At 51.9% G+C, this 12,709-nt stretch overlaps 1 long non-coding RNA gene across 1 annotated transcript in view; it reads right to left on the bottom strand.

The window, feature by feature from the left end:
• Positions 1–12,433, bottom strand: part of LOC135271667 (uncharacterized) — a 44,808-nt gene extending 32,375 nt beyond the window's left edge. Inside the window, exons 1-2 of the long non-coding RNA XR_010339814.1 lie at positions 12,343–12,433; positions 1,330–1,425 (exon numbers count right to left, since the gene is read on the bottom strand). This is a non-coding gene — a long non-coding RNA (uncharacterized LOC135271667). The remainder of the gene's footprint in view (positions 1–1,329; positions 1,426–12,342) is intronic.
• Between the last annotated feature and the right edge of the window lie 276 nt (positions 12,434–12,709).

Raw genomic sequence — 12,709 nt, 5'->3', positions numbered from 1 at the left:
ATCTGATCTGCCCATCTCTATTCGCCTGCAGAAAAACGACCGTTGGACAGAATGGGCTGTGAAGCTCTTCTGAAAAGTACACATTCCTGGGCTTAACCCCACACTCACTGATCCAGAATCTCTGGGGATGGGACCCAGGTATTTGTGTAATTTGCTACTAGTGATTTTGTTGCACACGCAGTGCCAAGTTTGCTGTGTGGGATCACCGCATCCCATTGGCTGATTCCTGGAGTCAAACTCCCCTGGAAAATTTGGCTCTGGCCAGGTATCTCACTTTAAGGTGAATACTAAAGGGTGCTATGGTTTTAATGTGTCCCCTGCAAAGTTCACGTGTTTGAAATTTAATCCCCAGTACAACAGGGTTGAGAGGTGGGACACTTAAGAGTAGATTAGGAGTTGGGTACTGTGGCTCACGTCTGCAATCCCAGCACTTTGGGAGGCCAAGGTGGGCGGATCACCTGAGGTTGGGAGTTCGAGATCAGCCCGGCCAACATGGAGAAACTGCATTTCTACTAAAAATACAAAATTAGCCGGGCATGGTGATGCATGCCTGTAATCCCAGCTACTCAGGAGGCTGAGGCAGGAGAATCGCTTGAACCCAGGAGGCAGAGGTTGCGGTGAGCTGAAATCATGCCGCTGCACTCTAGCCTGGGCAGCAAGAGCGAAACTCCATCTCAAAAAAAAAAAAAAGAGTGGATTAGGTCATAAGGGCTCTGCCTTCATGAATGGATTAATGTTGTTATCCCAGGAAAAGGTGAGTTATTGTGAGTGGACTTGTTATAAAGTGAATCCAACTGCCGCTTGCCCTCTGGCTTCCTCACACTCTCTCGCGCCTTCCACCACCGGATGATGCAACATAGAAGCTCTCACCAGACACGGGGCCCATGACCTTGGACTCCCCAGCCTCCGAAACTGTAAGAAATAAATTTCTTTCCTTTCTAAATTACCCGTCTGTGGTATTCTGTGATAGCAACACAAAATGGACTAAGACAGGGAGCATGACCGGGAGAAAACCAGGTCAGTGAGGGCGCTCGGGCTGTTCTTCCTCTGATGTGTTTTTTCAGAAATCAGGGTGTTTAACCAGGGAAACAGCAAATCCACAAGGGATGGCCTGTCTTCAACAGTGTGAAAACCGTCATGTAGAAGAGGAACAGACTGACTTTGTGGTGTTCCAGAGGACGGGCCTTCAACCAAGGGCATCCTGGTGCCAGATTTCAGCTAAACAAAGGGAAGAACTTTCCAGCAATTAGAGCTGCCCCTTGGTAGAAGGGCAGCCGCAGAAGGTAGTGAGCTGCCGGGCTCGGCCACGTGCAGACATCAGCGACTCGCCATCTGTCAGTTGCTCTGGCTGGGGCTGTTCTACTGGACAGAAGGCTGGACGAGCTGCCTTTTTCTTGCCAGGATTCTACGATTCTAGAACGTGGTCTGGGGACAAACAAGGCCGTGCAAACCAGAGGGGCCGAGTGGCCAGAAGGGGAGAGATGCACACAGTTTTTGGGGAAGGACTCATGTGAGAAACCAAGCTCAAGATAGATCTTGGAGGGCACAGGTAACATTAATTACAGCACAGGCCAGCCCTGAAGTCAGGAAATTCTCCACTTTTTGTAGCTTGGTTTGATTTTACTATATAATCATGACTGTGAATTACTTTTATAAAGAGGGGGGAAATCCCAGATATTTCCATTTTGGAAAAAAAAATAAAATCAATAAACCCCAATAATGAATATTCATGTCATTGACTATAAACAGGGAGAGAGAAGGAAGGGAAGTTGTGAATGAAGTAGCTTCCACGTAAAAAAAAAAAGTAGAGCACTGGAGCCGGGTGCTGTGACTGTAACCCCAGCACTTTGGGAGGCTGAGGAGGGAGGATTGCTTGAGGCTGGGATTCAAGACCAGCCTGGGCAACACAGGGACACCCCATCTCCACAAAAATGAATGAAACGAACGCTGTGGTCCAGGAGGCCACACTCTCGTCCGTCTCAGTCCTGCTCCCTTAGCCCTCAATGTCAGAGTGCCAGGAGAACCCGAGTCAGGTCTTCACTCCGGGTTTCTCAACCTTTTCCATGCCCAGGCATTTGGGAAATTCTCAGAGTATGCTACTGTATTTCTGTAGCAGGGACAAGGGTGGAGACCACGTACCATATCAGCAACCAAGCAGGGGAGGGGAGAGGGACGGAGACGCTTGAAAGAGGACGTCTGACTCTCATTTTGCAGGGGAAGGAGAGAAGAGCCCATGCAGATAATGCTGCCCCCACAGCCGAGAGATAAGGATCACGGTGCCAGGGACACAGCCCCGTGGAGGCCTCAGAACTCAGAACTCTGGAATCGGCAAGTGGCAGAAACTGAACTCAACTAGCTTAAGCCAAAGGGGGATTTATTGGCTCTCGTGGCTAAGAGGATTCTGGGACAGCTCGCAGAATTAAAGAAAAGACTGTGGGGGGCCAGGCGCGGTGGCTCACGCCTGTAATCTCAACACTTTGGGAGGCCAAGGTGGGCGGATTACCTGAGATCGGGAGTTCGAGACCAGCCAGACCAACAGTGAGAAACCCCGTCTCTACTAAACACACACACACACACACACACACACACACACACACACACACACATTAGTTGGGCGTGGCGGAAGATGTCTGTAGTCCCAGCTACTCGGGAGGCTGAGGCAGGAGAATCGCTTGAACCTATGAGTCGTAGTTGCAGTGAGCCGAGATTGCACCACTGCACTCCAGCCTGGTGACAGAGCAAAACTCTTGTCTCAAAAAAAAAAAAAATGTGGGCATCAGGACTTTGTGGCCAATTCTCTCTGTGTCTACAACTCCATCCATGACTCCATCCATCTGTCTCCTCTCCCACACACCCATACCCACTTTTCCTCCGTGCTTGTCTCTGGTTGCAGACAGGCTGTCTTCCGTGCTGATAGAGACAGCCACCAGACACCTCACGTTCACACCTTCCCACTCCCGCATCCCCCGAGAAAACTTCCTGCTGGCGGGATCCATGGCCCAGTCTCAAAGGAAGGACTCTGATTGGCCCTGCTCTCATGCCCCGCCACCCGCCTCAGACTGATCGCCTTTGTTCGAGGAATGGGCCCTGTGATTAGTCAGGTGTGGGTTCCATGCCTGTCCCTAGGGGCTCAGGAAGAGTGAGGGGCCTTAATAGCAACCTCTATCGGGGTCTGGGGTCAGATGCATTAGGGGAGTGGGAGGGTGGTGAAGGAGGATCTCAGAGCAAAGAGGAGGGGCCGCTCACCTCCCCCGGGAAAGTTCTCGTGGGCTGACGGTCAGTGTGGGACTCCCTCCCTCGGGTCTGCTCACCCATGAGTGGGCGGCTCTGCCTTCAGTGTGTGGAAGGGTCCAGGCAGGACTGGCTGAGGGCAGCTCGCCCTGGTCCTCAGAGGATGATGCTCAGTGAGGTTCAGCCTCTGTAAACACACACACACTTGCATACTCACACACATCCACACAGGTGCACAATCATACCCACCAGACACACCCTGACACACACAGACGTGTACTCACACACACTGACACACAGACATGCGTACTCACACAGACACACACTGACACAGACATGCGTACTCACAGACACACACTGACACACACAGACATGCGTACTCACACACTGACACACAGACATGCGTACTCACACAGACACACTGACACACATAGACATGCGTACTCACAGACACTGACACACAGACATGCGTACTCACACAAACACTGACACAGACATGCATACTCAGACACACACTGACATACAGACATGCGTACTCACACAGACACACACTGACATACAGACATGTGTACTCGCACAGACACACACTGACACTCATACCCTCACAAATGCACACACACACACACTGGTACTTAGACACATTTGCACACACAGACACATTGACACACACTCGCAGATACACACACATGCACTCATGCTCATCACACACCGACACACTCATAGATGTGGTTACACACACAGTGACACAGAAACAAATGCACATCACACTGACAGAAACACACGCTCTCACAATTTACAGACACAGACACATTCATGCAGATGCACACTAGCGCATGTGATACATTCACAATTCACCCACACATACTAACACTCAGACACATTCACAATCTCATGCTCACACACACACACAGGCTCACACAGTCACACAGACCACTCACACACACTTTCACACATTCACACACTCACACTAGCTCACACGCATTCACTCACATATGCTCACACTCAGGCTTGCACACAGATTCACACTCACTCACACATATTCTCTCACACACATTTGCATGCTCACACATGCTCACACACACTCACGCCTGCACACTCACATTCACACACTCACCAACACTCTCACATACGGTCCTACTCACACACATGCTCACACACTCTCCTACACACACACACACACACACGCACACACACACACTCCTCCATAACATAGTCCCTCTGAAGGTCCCCCCACTGCCTCCCACACAGGTCTTACTGAGAGCATGCAGGGGGTTTGCTCCCCTGGCTCCACGGGGGACACGGGGCCGCCTGGCTGCATCTCCCTCCTGGCTGGGAAGGTCTCACACTGTCCCCTCCACTCCCCTCCAGGCAGGGTCACCTTAGTCTGAGCACCCCAGTAAGATTCTGCCTTGTTTCTAAGGCCTCCAGAGGAAATGTTCATTCCCAAGGCAGGCAAGAAGAGAAAGAAGGTGTCCTCGCCGAACTGCACTGGTAGCCAAGAACACATCCTCGATGAAGGTGTCCCTGTCCCACCGCCCTGCCTGGGAATCCCAGACTGCGGTTGGAGCTGTGCACCCACAGGCCATCTCTGCATCCTCTGAGTCCATCTCCCTCTCTGCTGGGTGGACGTCAACATGCCTGCCTCAGGGGCCGCCCAGAGGACACCAGGAGAGACCAAATGGCACCCAGCACAGTGCTCCCCGCTCAGGGACGGGTCGACGAAGTCGGCTCCCTTTCCCTCCTGCAGAGGCCACAGCTGGGAGACAGTGGACTCCCACGCGAAATCAGAGAAGGGTGATCCCCAGGCAGGGTGTGCCTTGTCAGCTGCATGATCTGTCCTGGCTGAGGCAGGGAACCTCAGATCACCACCACCCTCAAAGCTCACTCCCCAAAGAGTCCTAAAAGGAGTCACTCTGACTCCCCTGCGTGGTTTGGAAACCCAGACATCAAAGCCCAGCACTGCCTGTGGGCTTTTCCTACCTCCTTCCTAGGCTCGGTTCTTCATCCACCCTTCCCTCCCCGTGTCTGCACGACAGACAGACCGTGTGGTGCAGAAGCCTCTCTATCCAAGCAGGGTGGGTGAGGCCCCTATGCCTTTGCTCTTCCCCCTCCTGGGATGCCCTTCCTCTTCACTCAATCAGCAAGACCCTTCCAACAGTCACCTCTGCCATGAAGCCCCTGCAAGCCACAGCCCCTCAACCCTGGTTCCTAACCACCCCCTCCACACACCCCCTGCCTGCCCCACTGCCTCCTGGCTGGATTTTAGGTTTATGATCAAGCTCCAGGAGACCCAGGTCCTCGAGGGCACAGGCCCTGCACAGTGGACACACTGCTACGGCCAGGCCTGGCTCAGCAGCAGGGCACATCCAGGGCCTCTTAGGACGGCACTAGAGAGGCCCTGTGACTGGTTCCCTCATTTCCCTGGCAATTTGTCTGCTCTTGGTCTCTCTCCAAAACATCCACTTCTCCTTTCAGAGGCCACCTCTTTTCTGCTAGTTGATATTTATGGATAATAAGCCAAGCGCAGCAAAGCGGAGGTGAAATGTCTCCTGAAATAAATACTCTCCCCAACAAACTGGTCAATCCCTCCAAGCAGGATGGGCTTTGCTGGCAGCCTGGGAAGTGCAGGCAGGAGGCCTGGGAGCAGGAGGAAGAAGGGGCTCCTGGGGACTCTGAGGGATGGGATAGGGGTGGGGTAGGAGGAGGGGCAGATGGATCGCCGCATTTGGTGCTGTCGTCAAAAATGGAAATGGAAGGCATCGCTTCTCAACCCCTCAGACTCCCATCGCAGCAGAGATGAAGCTGGTTATTTTAAAGGCTGGCTCTGGAGTGGCAAAGACAGACCATGTGGTGCAGAAGCCTCTCTCTCCAAGCGGGGAGGGTGAAGAGTCAAGGTCACTGAAAGTCAGCAGAGCTCTGTCCATGAGCGCTGTGGCTGGGATGGTCCTAGGACATGAGGGGAGCCTGGGCCAGGCTGCAGAGGCCCAGGATGTGGATGGGGTTGTCCAGGTGAGCTGGGGCTTGTCGGAGGTCATCAAGACCCCTGCCTCACCTCATAGTGGGACCACCTCACTAAATCTATCCTCAGTTTCTTCTCAGGGAAAGCATCATTCAGTGGGGCAGGGCAGGGCGCCACTGAGCTCCACACCTAAGGGATGGAGAAACAACTCCAGCTGCTAAATCTGTTCCCTCTCAGGAGGACTGCAACCTGTTTCTACTTCCAGAGGTGACCTCTCCTCTGTTCCAGATCCATGGGACCTGGTCCATGCAGACAGCTTCACCCCAACACATGTCCTCAGGCATGGCAGATAAACAGATATTCTGGAACACACACACATACACACATGCACACATGCACAGGCATGTAGGCAGATTCACACATATGCATATATACACATGCACACACATGTATGCTCATATATACATACACACGTGTGCACATATATACATGCACACATGTGTGCACACATATACATACACGCATGCATGCACACATGTACACACTGTCAAACTACATACAGATCCAAAGCTCTGCTTGCACAGCCACACACAGAAACAAAACAATCCCACACTTAGTTTCTTATTAACTGCCAGAAAAGCTGGGGGTAAGATGCTAGGGACAAAGCCAGAAAGCCAGACAAGGCTCTTCTCCACCCACCTAAATCGCCTCCGACCATTTCTCCAAGACCCACAACCCAGCCTGTTCATGCCGCTGCCCTTCACTCTTGCAGGGGACACTCATGGAACCTGAGATTGCCAACCTCTTCCCCAAAGCCCACAAATAGAATATGGAAGGAAGGAAGGCTCTTAGACAAAGAGGTCGGGGTCAGCTTCTCCATTTGATCTCCCCAGCAGCAAAGGGGCAGTTCAGAGGCCACTGGGCCTGTCAGGCAGAGGAGAGGAGAAGGAAAGGGGAGAGAAGGGGTGAGAAGTGAAGCGGGCAGGCGGCAGTGGCCAGCATCCTCTGCGGCATGAACATCAGGTCGTGAAATGCAATTAGGGCTGCTTGTGCCTAACCTCCCTTCTTCTTCAGCTCCCCGTGACTTGGCAGACTATTTGGAGGACGCTCCAAGCTCCATTAGTTTAGCATCCTTTGACCTTGAGGGTCTGCTACTGACCACACATCCAACTGGCTGCCTGCCATATGGGCTGGGGCAAGTGGAGTCCAGGATCCAGGCTTCATCACTTTTCTGAAGACCAAGCTCTTGGCTGAACCAGCCACCTGAGGGTCTCCATCTCCAGGCTATACAAGTGCCTCATATGTATGGAGCTGGTGAGACCCCCTCTGCCCCCAAACTCTATGGCACCAAGATGGCCTTCAAGTCACTCCTTTCCTCCCTTACAGAGTGGACTCCTCCATATGGGAAAGGGCTGAACAGCTTCCAGCCTTTTCGGGAGTAGGTGTTTGATGAGAAATATTACATTCGTGGATGGACGAATCAATGCACGGCCCTGGAGGAGAAGCCTCTTCATGCTCATCTCTTTTATTTCCTTCTTTTCTTCTCTTCCTGAAAGTCATATCCCCTCTCCTGCCTGTGGGCTCAGATGCTGCGCTCCCCCTGTTCACCACACTCCCCTCCACTGAGCAGGCTCCCACTGCTCTGGTGGACACACTCCAGTATTTGTTCTTTGCTTTCTTCTCACATCATTTCCTTTTCCTTGGGTCCACTCTGGGGAGGAGCTGAGATCGGGATTGGTGGAGGAGTGCTGCTAGTCCTTCCTCCCCAACACACGCCCCACCCCAGCCCACAGCTGGATAGAGCAGCGCCTCAGGCTGGCCTTGCTGTGTCCCACTGCCATCCACGAGAGCCTCCAGGGCCGCTTCCTGCCCAGGACCCCAGGCTCTGCCCGGGGATCTCTACCTCCACCAACCCCCTGCTTGTTTTCCGCACATCCATACCATCCTGGCCGAGTCTAAGAACTGTCTGCAATGAAATGCATGTTAGAAGAGACAAGAGCCTTCCTGAAATGGTCCGACGGAGCCCCAGTCCCAGGGACAGAGAAGGGGGTAAGAGAAGTTCACCCCTGGGTCCTCTCAGCCAAAACCTTCTAGCACTGGAGGCAGGAGGAGGGGAAGACAGAGAAGAAGAGATCCTCTTCTTTTCCCCCAAAACCCAGTGCTGACTTGGGCTTCCCAGCACTGCCTCCCAGAACAGGAGCTCACCTTTCAGACCTCCCTCCCTGCTACCACCTTCCCACCCACTTAGAACCCTGCTCTAGATTAACCCTGGAAAGGAGCAGATAAGTAATTCATACCAGAGTATGACTTGCTAGAGTGTGTATTACTAATGTATGGATTACTCAATGAGACCATGATACTCTCACCCCAGGTATGTCTTCCTGTGAGAGGGGCTGATGTTTTCGACCCAGGAAGGCAAATGGCTTCCATCTCCCATGCCAAGTCTAGCTGACCCCAGCTGCCTAGAGCACCCAAGAAAGACTAGGAGTAAGTCTTCCGAAGCCACCTCTGGGCTCAATGAGAGGGAGTGCTCTGATCAATTGGTGATGTCTGCCATGGACACAGTATGGGGAGAGTCCTAGTAGATTCGCTTGGTATTTGAGATTCTGGATTTAATTCAAAGGACTTACGTAGTGAAATTCAGAACTGCAGCAAGTGGGCCCTTCTCTAAATTAGGCCAAAGAGGTGAGCAAAGGCTGGCTTGGCCAACCCTGGATGTTTCGCCGGCTTCCCACCCACCGTAGTTGGCTAAACTGAAATCAGAGAGAATGCACTTCCGCAGCCACTGGCTCCCAAAACCCATGCGAGGCACACTGGAAAGATGGGCAGCCATGACTCAAGCAAGGCTGAACTCTCTCTGGACCAGAAACACAGGTATGGATGAGCGGCCATGGAGGAATAACTCTTCCCTTCTCCGTTCAAGGTCAGGGCTGGATGAGATTTCCTTCTGATTTGATTCCTCCAGCTAGAACAGTGGTTCTCAGATACGGCTGCACGTGGACTCACTTAGGAAGCCTTTTAAAGACGCAGATGCCTGGGCTTCAGCCCCAGAAATGCTGGCTTAATTGGTCTGGGGTGCAGCCTGGGCTTAGAGACATGCTAACATCTCCCCCATGTGATTCTAATCTTTCAACCAAGGTCGAGGCCACTGGGCTGAAAGGCGTTTTGAGAAATCATTTAGGCCAGTGTTTCTGAAACTGTAATATACATTCAAATCACCTGGGATTGCATTACAATGAAAATTCTTATTAGACTGGGGTGAGGGCCCAAGAGTCTTCATCTATAACAAGCTCCCAGGTGATACTGATGCTGCTGGTTCTATGAACACATTTTCGGGAGGAAGGATTTAGGTCAGTGGTTCTCAAAGTGCGGTCCCCTGACCTGGCAGCATCCATGTCACCTGAAAGCTCATCAGAAATGCACCTTCTTGCATTCTATCCCAACCTACTGAATCGGGAGGCACACTCAAGTGTGGGAACCAATGGTCACTGAGAGGGGCCAGTCTCCTGCTTCCAGGACACACCTGTTCCCCAGGTCTGTGGGATTCCTTCAGAAGAGCCCTCTCGGATACGGCTCCCTTCCTGGTCCAGCCAGATGCGTATTTGGGGGGTGGTGAGAACAAGTGTGAAGGAATTAATGAGTCCATATGTCAATTTTTGGCAAGGAATAAATGCACACAGTAAATGCACAAACGTCTAGTTTTCCGACCCCAAGGGAGAAGGAAAAAAAAAACACCTGAAACACACCAGCAATGGAGAAATGAAATTCAATTCCAAACTAAAAATACACATAATTTATCATTATCTAGAAGGAGATTGGGAGAAGGCCATTAGCGGGTATTTTCTGGTTGGTGCTGTTCTCAGCAGCATGAGTGGCGAGCCGGAAGGGCTGTTGCCCTACATTTCCCTTTGTGCAGTCACGCAGCAACAACTCTGGTGTACAGAAGGCCCCACGCTGCTTCCGCCCACCAGAAATGATTTCCCATTATCTGGTGGCTGGTGGGTAGGGGGCATCAGGGCTCCAAAGATACCAGCCTCCTGAGGGGCAAAGCCACAACTATTTCTCAGAAAAAGAACTTAAACCCAGCAGTCCTACTGCAGACAGACCATCCCAGGGGCAGGGGCCCAGGGGTGGAAGTGGGCATGAAGTACTTTTCCACAGTGGCCTGTCATCCTGGGTGTGCCCAGGAAACTCTAGGGGCTTGGGCTTGGTAGAGAGGAGACAGGAACCTCCAGGCTGTCCCCACCTGTCTGATTCCTGGGATGCAAGGAGGCTTTGCAGAAGAATGTGGGTGTATTGCCCTGAAACCCATGTAGCCAGGCAGATCTGAATCAGAACTAACCTCAGAATACAGGGGAAGAGCCCAGGAGAGGAGCTGGCCAGCTTTATGTGCACCAACATCCTTGAGCACCTGCTGCGTGCCAGCACTGGGCACACAGTAAGGAGTGGGGCAAGGTTTCTGCCCTTGTGTTGCATGCCACCCGACAGCCACCTGGTCAAGCTGCCGCAGATGTGTTCACTCATTAGTAAGGACCAGGATGCATCCTCCCTGTTGGGTGGTAAGGACACCTGGCTCCCAGAGCCACCACGATCCCAAACGGCCTTCATCCCGGGAGCCAGGATGCTGGCTGCATTTCTTTTCCTGCTCTTTCCTGACAGTCTGGCTGCTCCCAGGTCCCCATGAGGTTTCTGTCTTCATATTGCCTTGTCTGTCCATAAACCTCATTACATGAAATAGCCTGTGTGAGCTCCTGGGTCTAACAACCTAAAGAACCTCTTATCGGCTGTAGGTCAATCCCTTCAAATGCTGTTACGAAGACAAAATGAAAACCAGTCAACAAAAATGGAAGAGGTGAAGGCAGCAAGAAAATTCAGCAAACGGACCCTTTGGAGGACCAGACATGGGGTGAATTGGATTCCAGGGAAATGACCTTTGGGAAATCGGTCTACCTCCCGCCAGGCTCCATGGAGCCCCAGGTGGCTCTTGGCCTGGGACAGGCTGCAGGGGATGCCTTGGGCAAAGTCCCACCAGTATTCTGGAAGCCAGGCAGGTGCTGTCTTCCTCACTCAGCCCCATACCCTGTGGCTTCCCAGAAAAGACCTCATTCCAGCTGTCGATTGCACCCAGCCTTGAGTCACTGAAGAAGTTCAGAAAAGACTTTGGAGCTTCAAAGAATGGAGAGGGGAAGGAAGAGAAGGCTGAGAGGAGAGCCAGTGAGTACAGTCCCCCAGCAGCCATTTAAGCCACATGGTGACACCTCCTCCCTGCAGCAGCAGCCCCCCGAGAAAGCTCCAGCTGTCCCCAGTCCTTCTTTTCCTGCCTGATCACACAGGGCTGTCAGGGCGCTGCTTGGAGGTGAGGAACGCAAGCCAGGGAGTGCTCCTGGCCCACTAGCAAGTCATCCCTCTCTCTGTACGATGACAACTCTTGTTCTACGAATTACGTTGTTTCTTTAAAGTAGCTTTTGACAAATGTGGTAGATATACACCATGGAATACTATGCAGCCATAAAAAGGAATGAGATCACGTCCTTTGCAGGGACATGGATGAAGCTGAAAGCCGTTATCCTTAGCAAACTAATGCAGGAACAGAAAAGCAAACACTGTATGTTCTCACAGGCGGGAGCTGAACACATGGACACAATGGGGGTCCTGTTGGGAGCTGGGGTGAGGAAAGGGAGTGCATTAGGAAAAATAGCTAATGCATGCTAGGCTTAAAATCTAGGTGATGGGTTGACAGGTGCAGCAAACCACCATGGCACACGTTTACCTATGTAACAAACCTGCACATCCTGCACATGGACCCCACAACTAAAAATAAATAACTTTTGACACCTGGTACTTCCCTTCACAATTAGTCCTGAGAGTCCCCAAACTCCAGTCAGTAGATGTCCCTAATTATTGGTGAATTACTGAACACCAGTAATTCATTCTGCTTTCCTGAGCTCAGTCGTTGAGGGCAGGAGATGGCAAAGGTCTAGGAAATGACTTAAAAATCTCAAAGACCCAATCTGACCCCCTACCACACCCCCCAAGTCTACTGTGATCAAGTTCCTGCTCTCACCTCCTCCCTGGGACTGCTTGGCCGAGGGTTGTGGCAGCTGCCTGCTGCTGAGTAAGACAGAACCATCCAGCCCTTTGACCCCGCTCACCTGCTCTAGAGGGGAGCAGACTCTCCCTGCTTCTTGCAAGACCACGTGCTCCCATTTCTACCCCTCCGGCTGCTCCATCCTCGTTGTCTTTTCTTTAAAAGAGAAAAGAAAGCAACTTTAATGGGTATAATTTAAACATCACAATATTCACCACTTTAAGTGAACAATTCAACAGGTTTTAATGAATGTGTCATCAAAATTGCTCCAATCTGATGACCCTCTTTCTCTGCTTCTGGACAAGTGCCGGTCTTCATGCCATGCCTTCTGTGTCAGCAATGACGCGGGTGTCCAGACCTTGCACTGAGTTCCAGAGACCTTAAATGTTGGACGTCACAAATTCCACCCATCAAACTGACTCCTCCTCTGC

The sequence above is a fragment of the Aotus nancymaae genome, unplaced genomic scaffold, assembly GCF_030222135.1.
Source record: "Aotus nancymaae isolate 86718 unplaced genomic scaffold, 86718_ANA_hifiasm-v0.15.2.pri h1tg000089l, whole genome shotgun sequence".
NCBI classification, from domain to species: Eukaryota; Metazoa; Chordata; class Mammalia; order Primates; family Aotidae; genus Aotus; species Aotus nancymaae.
This window is presented reverse-complemented; position numbering and strand designations above follow the sequence as displayed.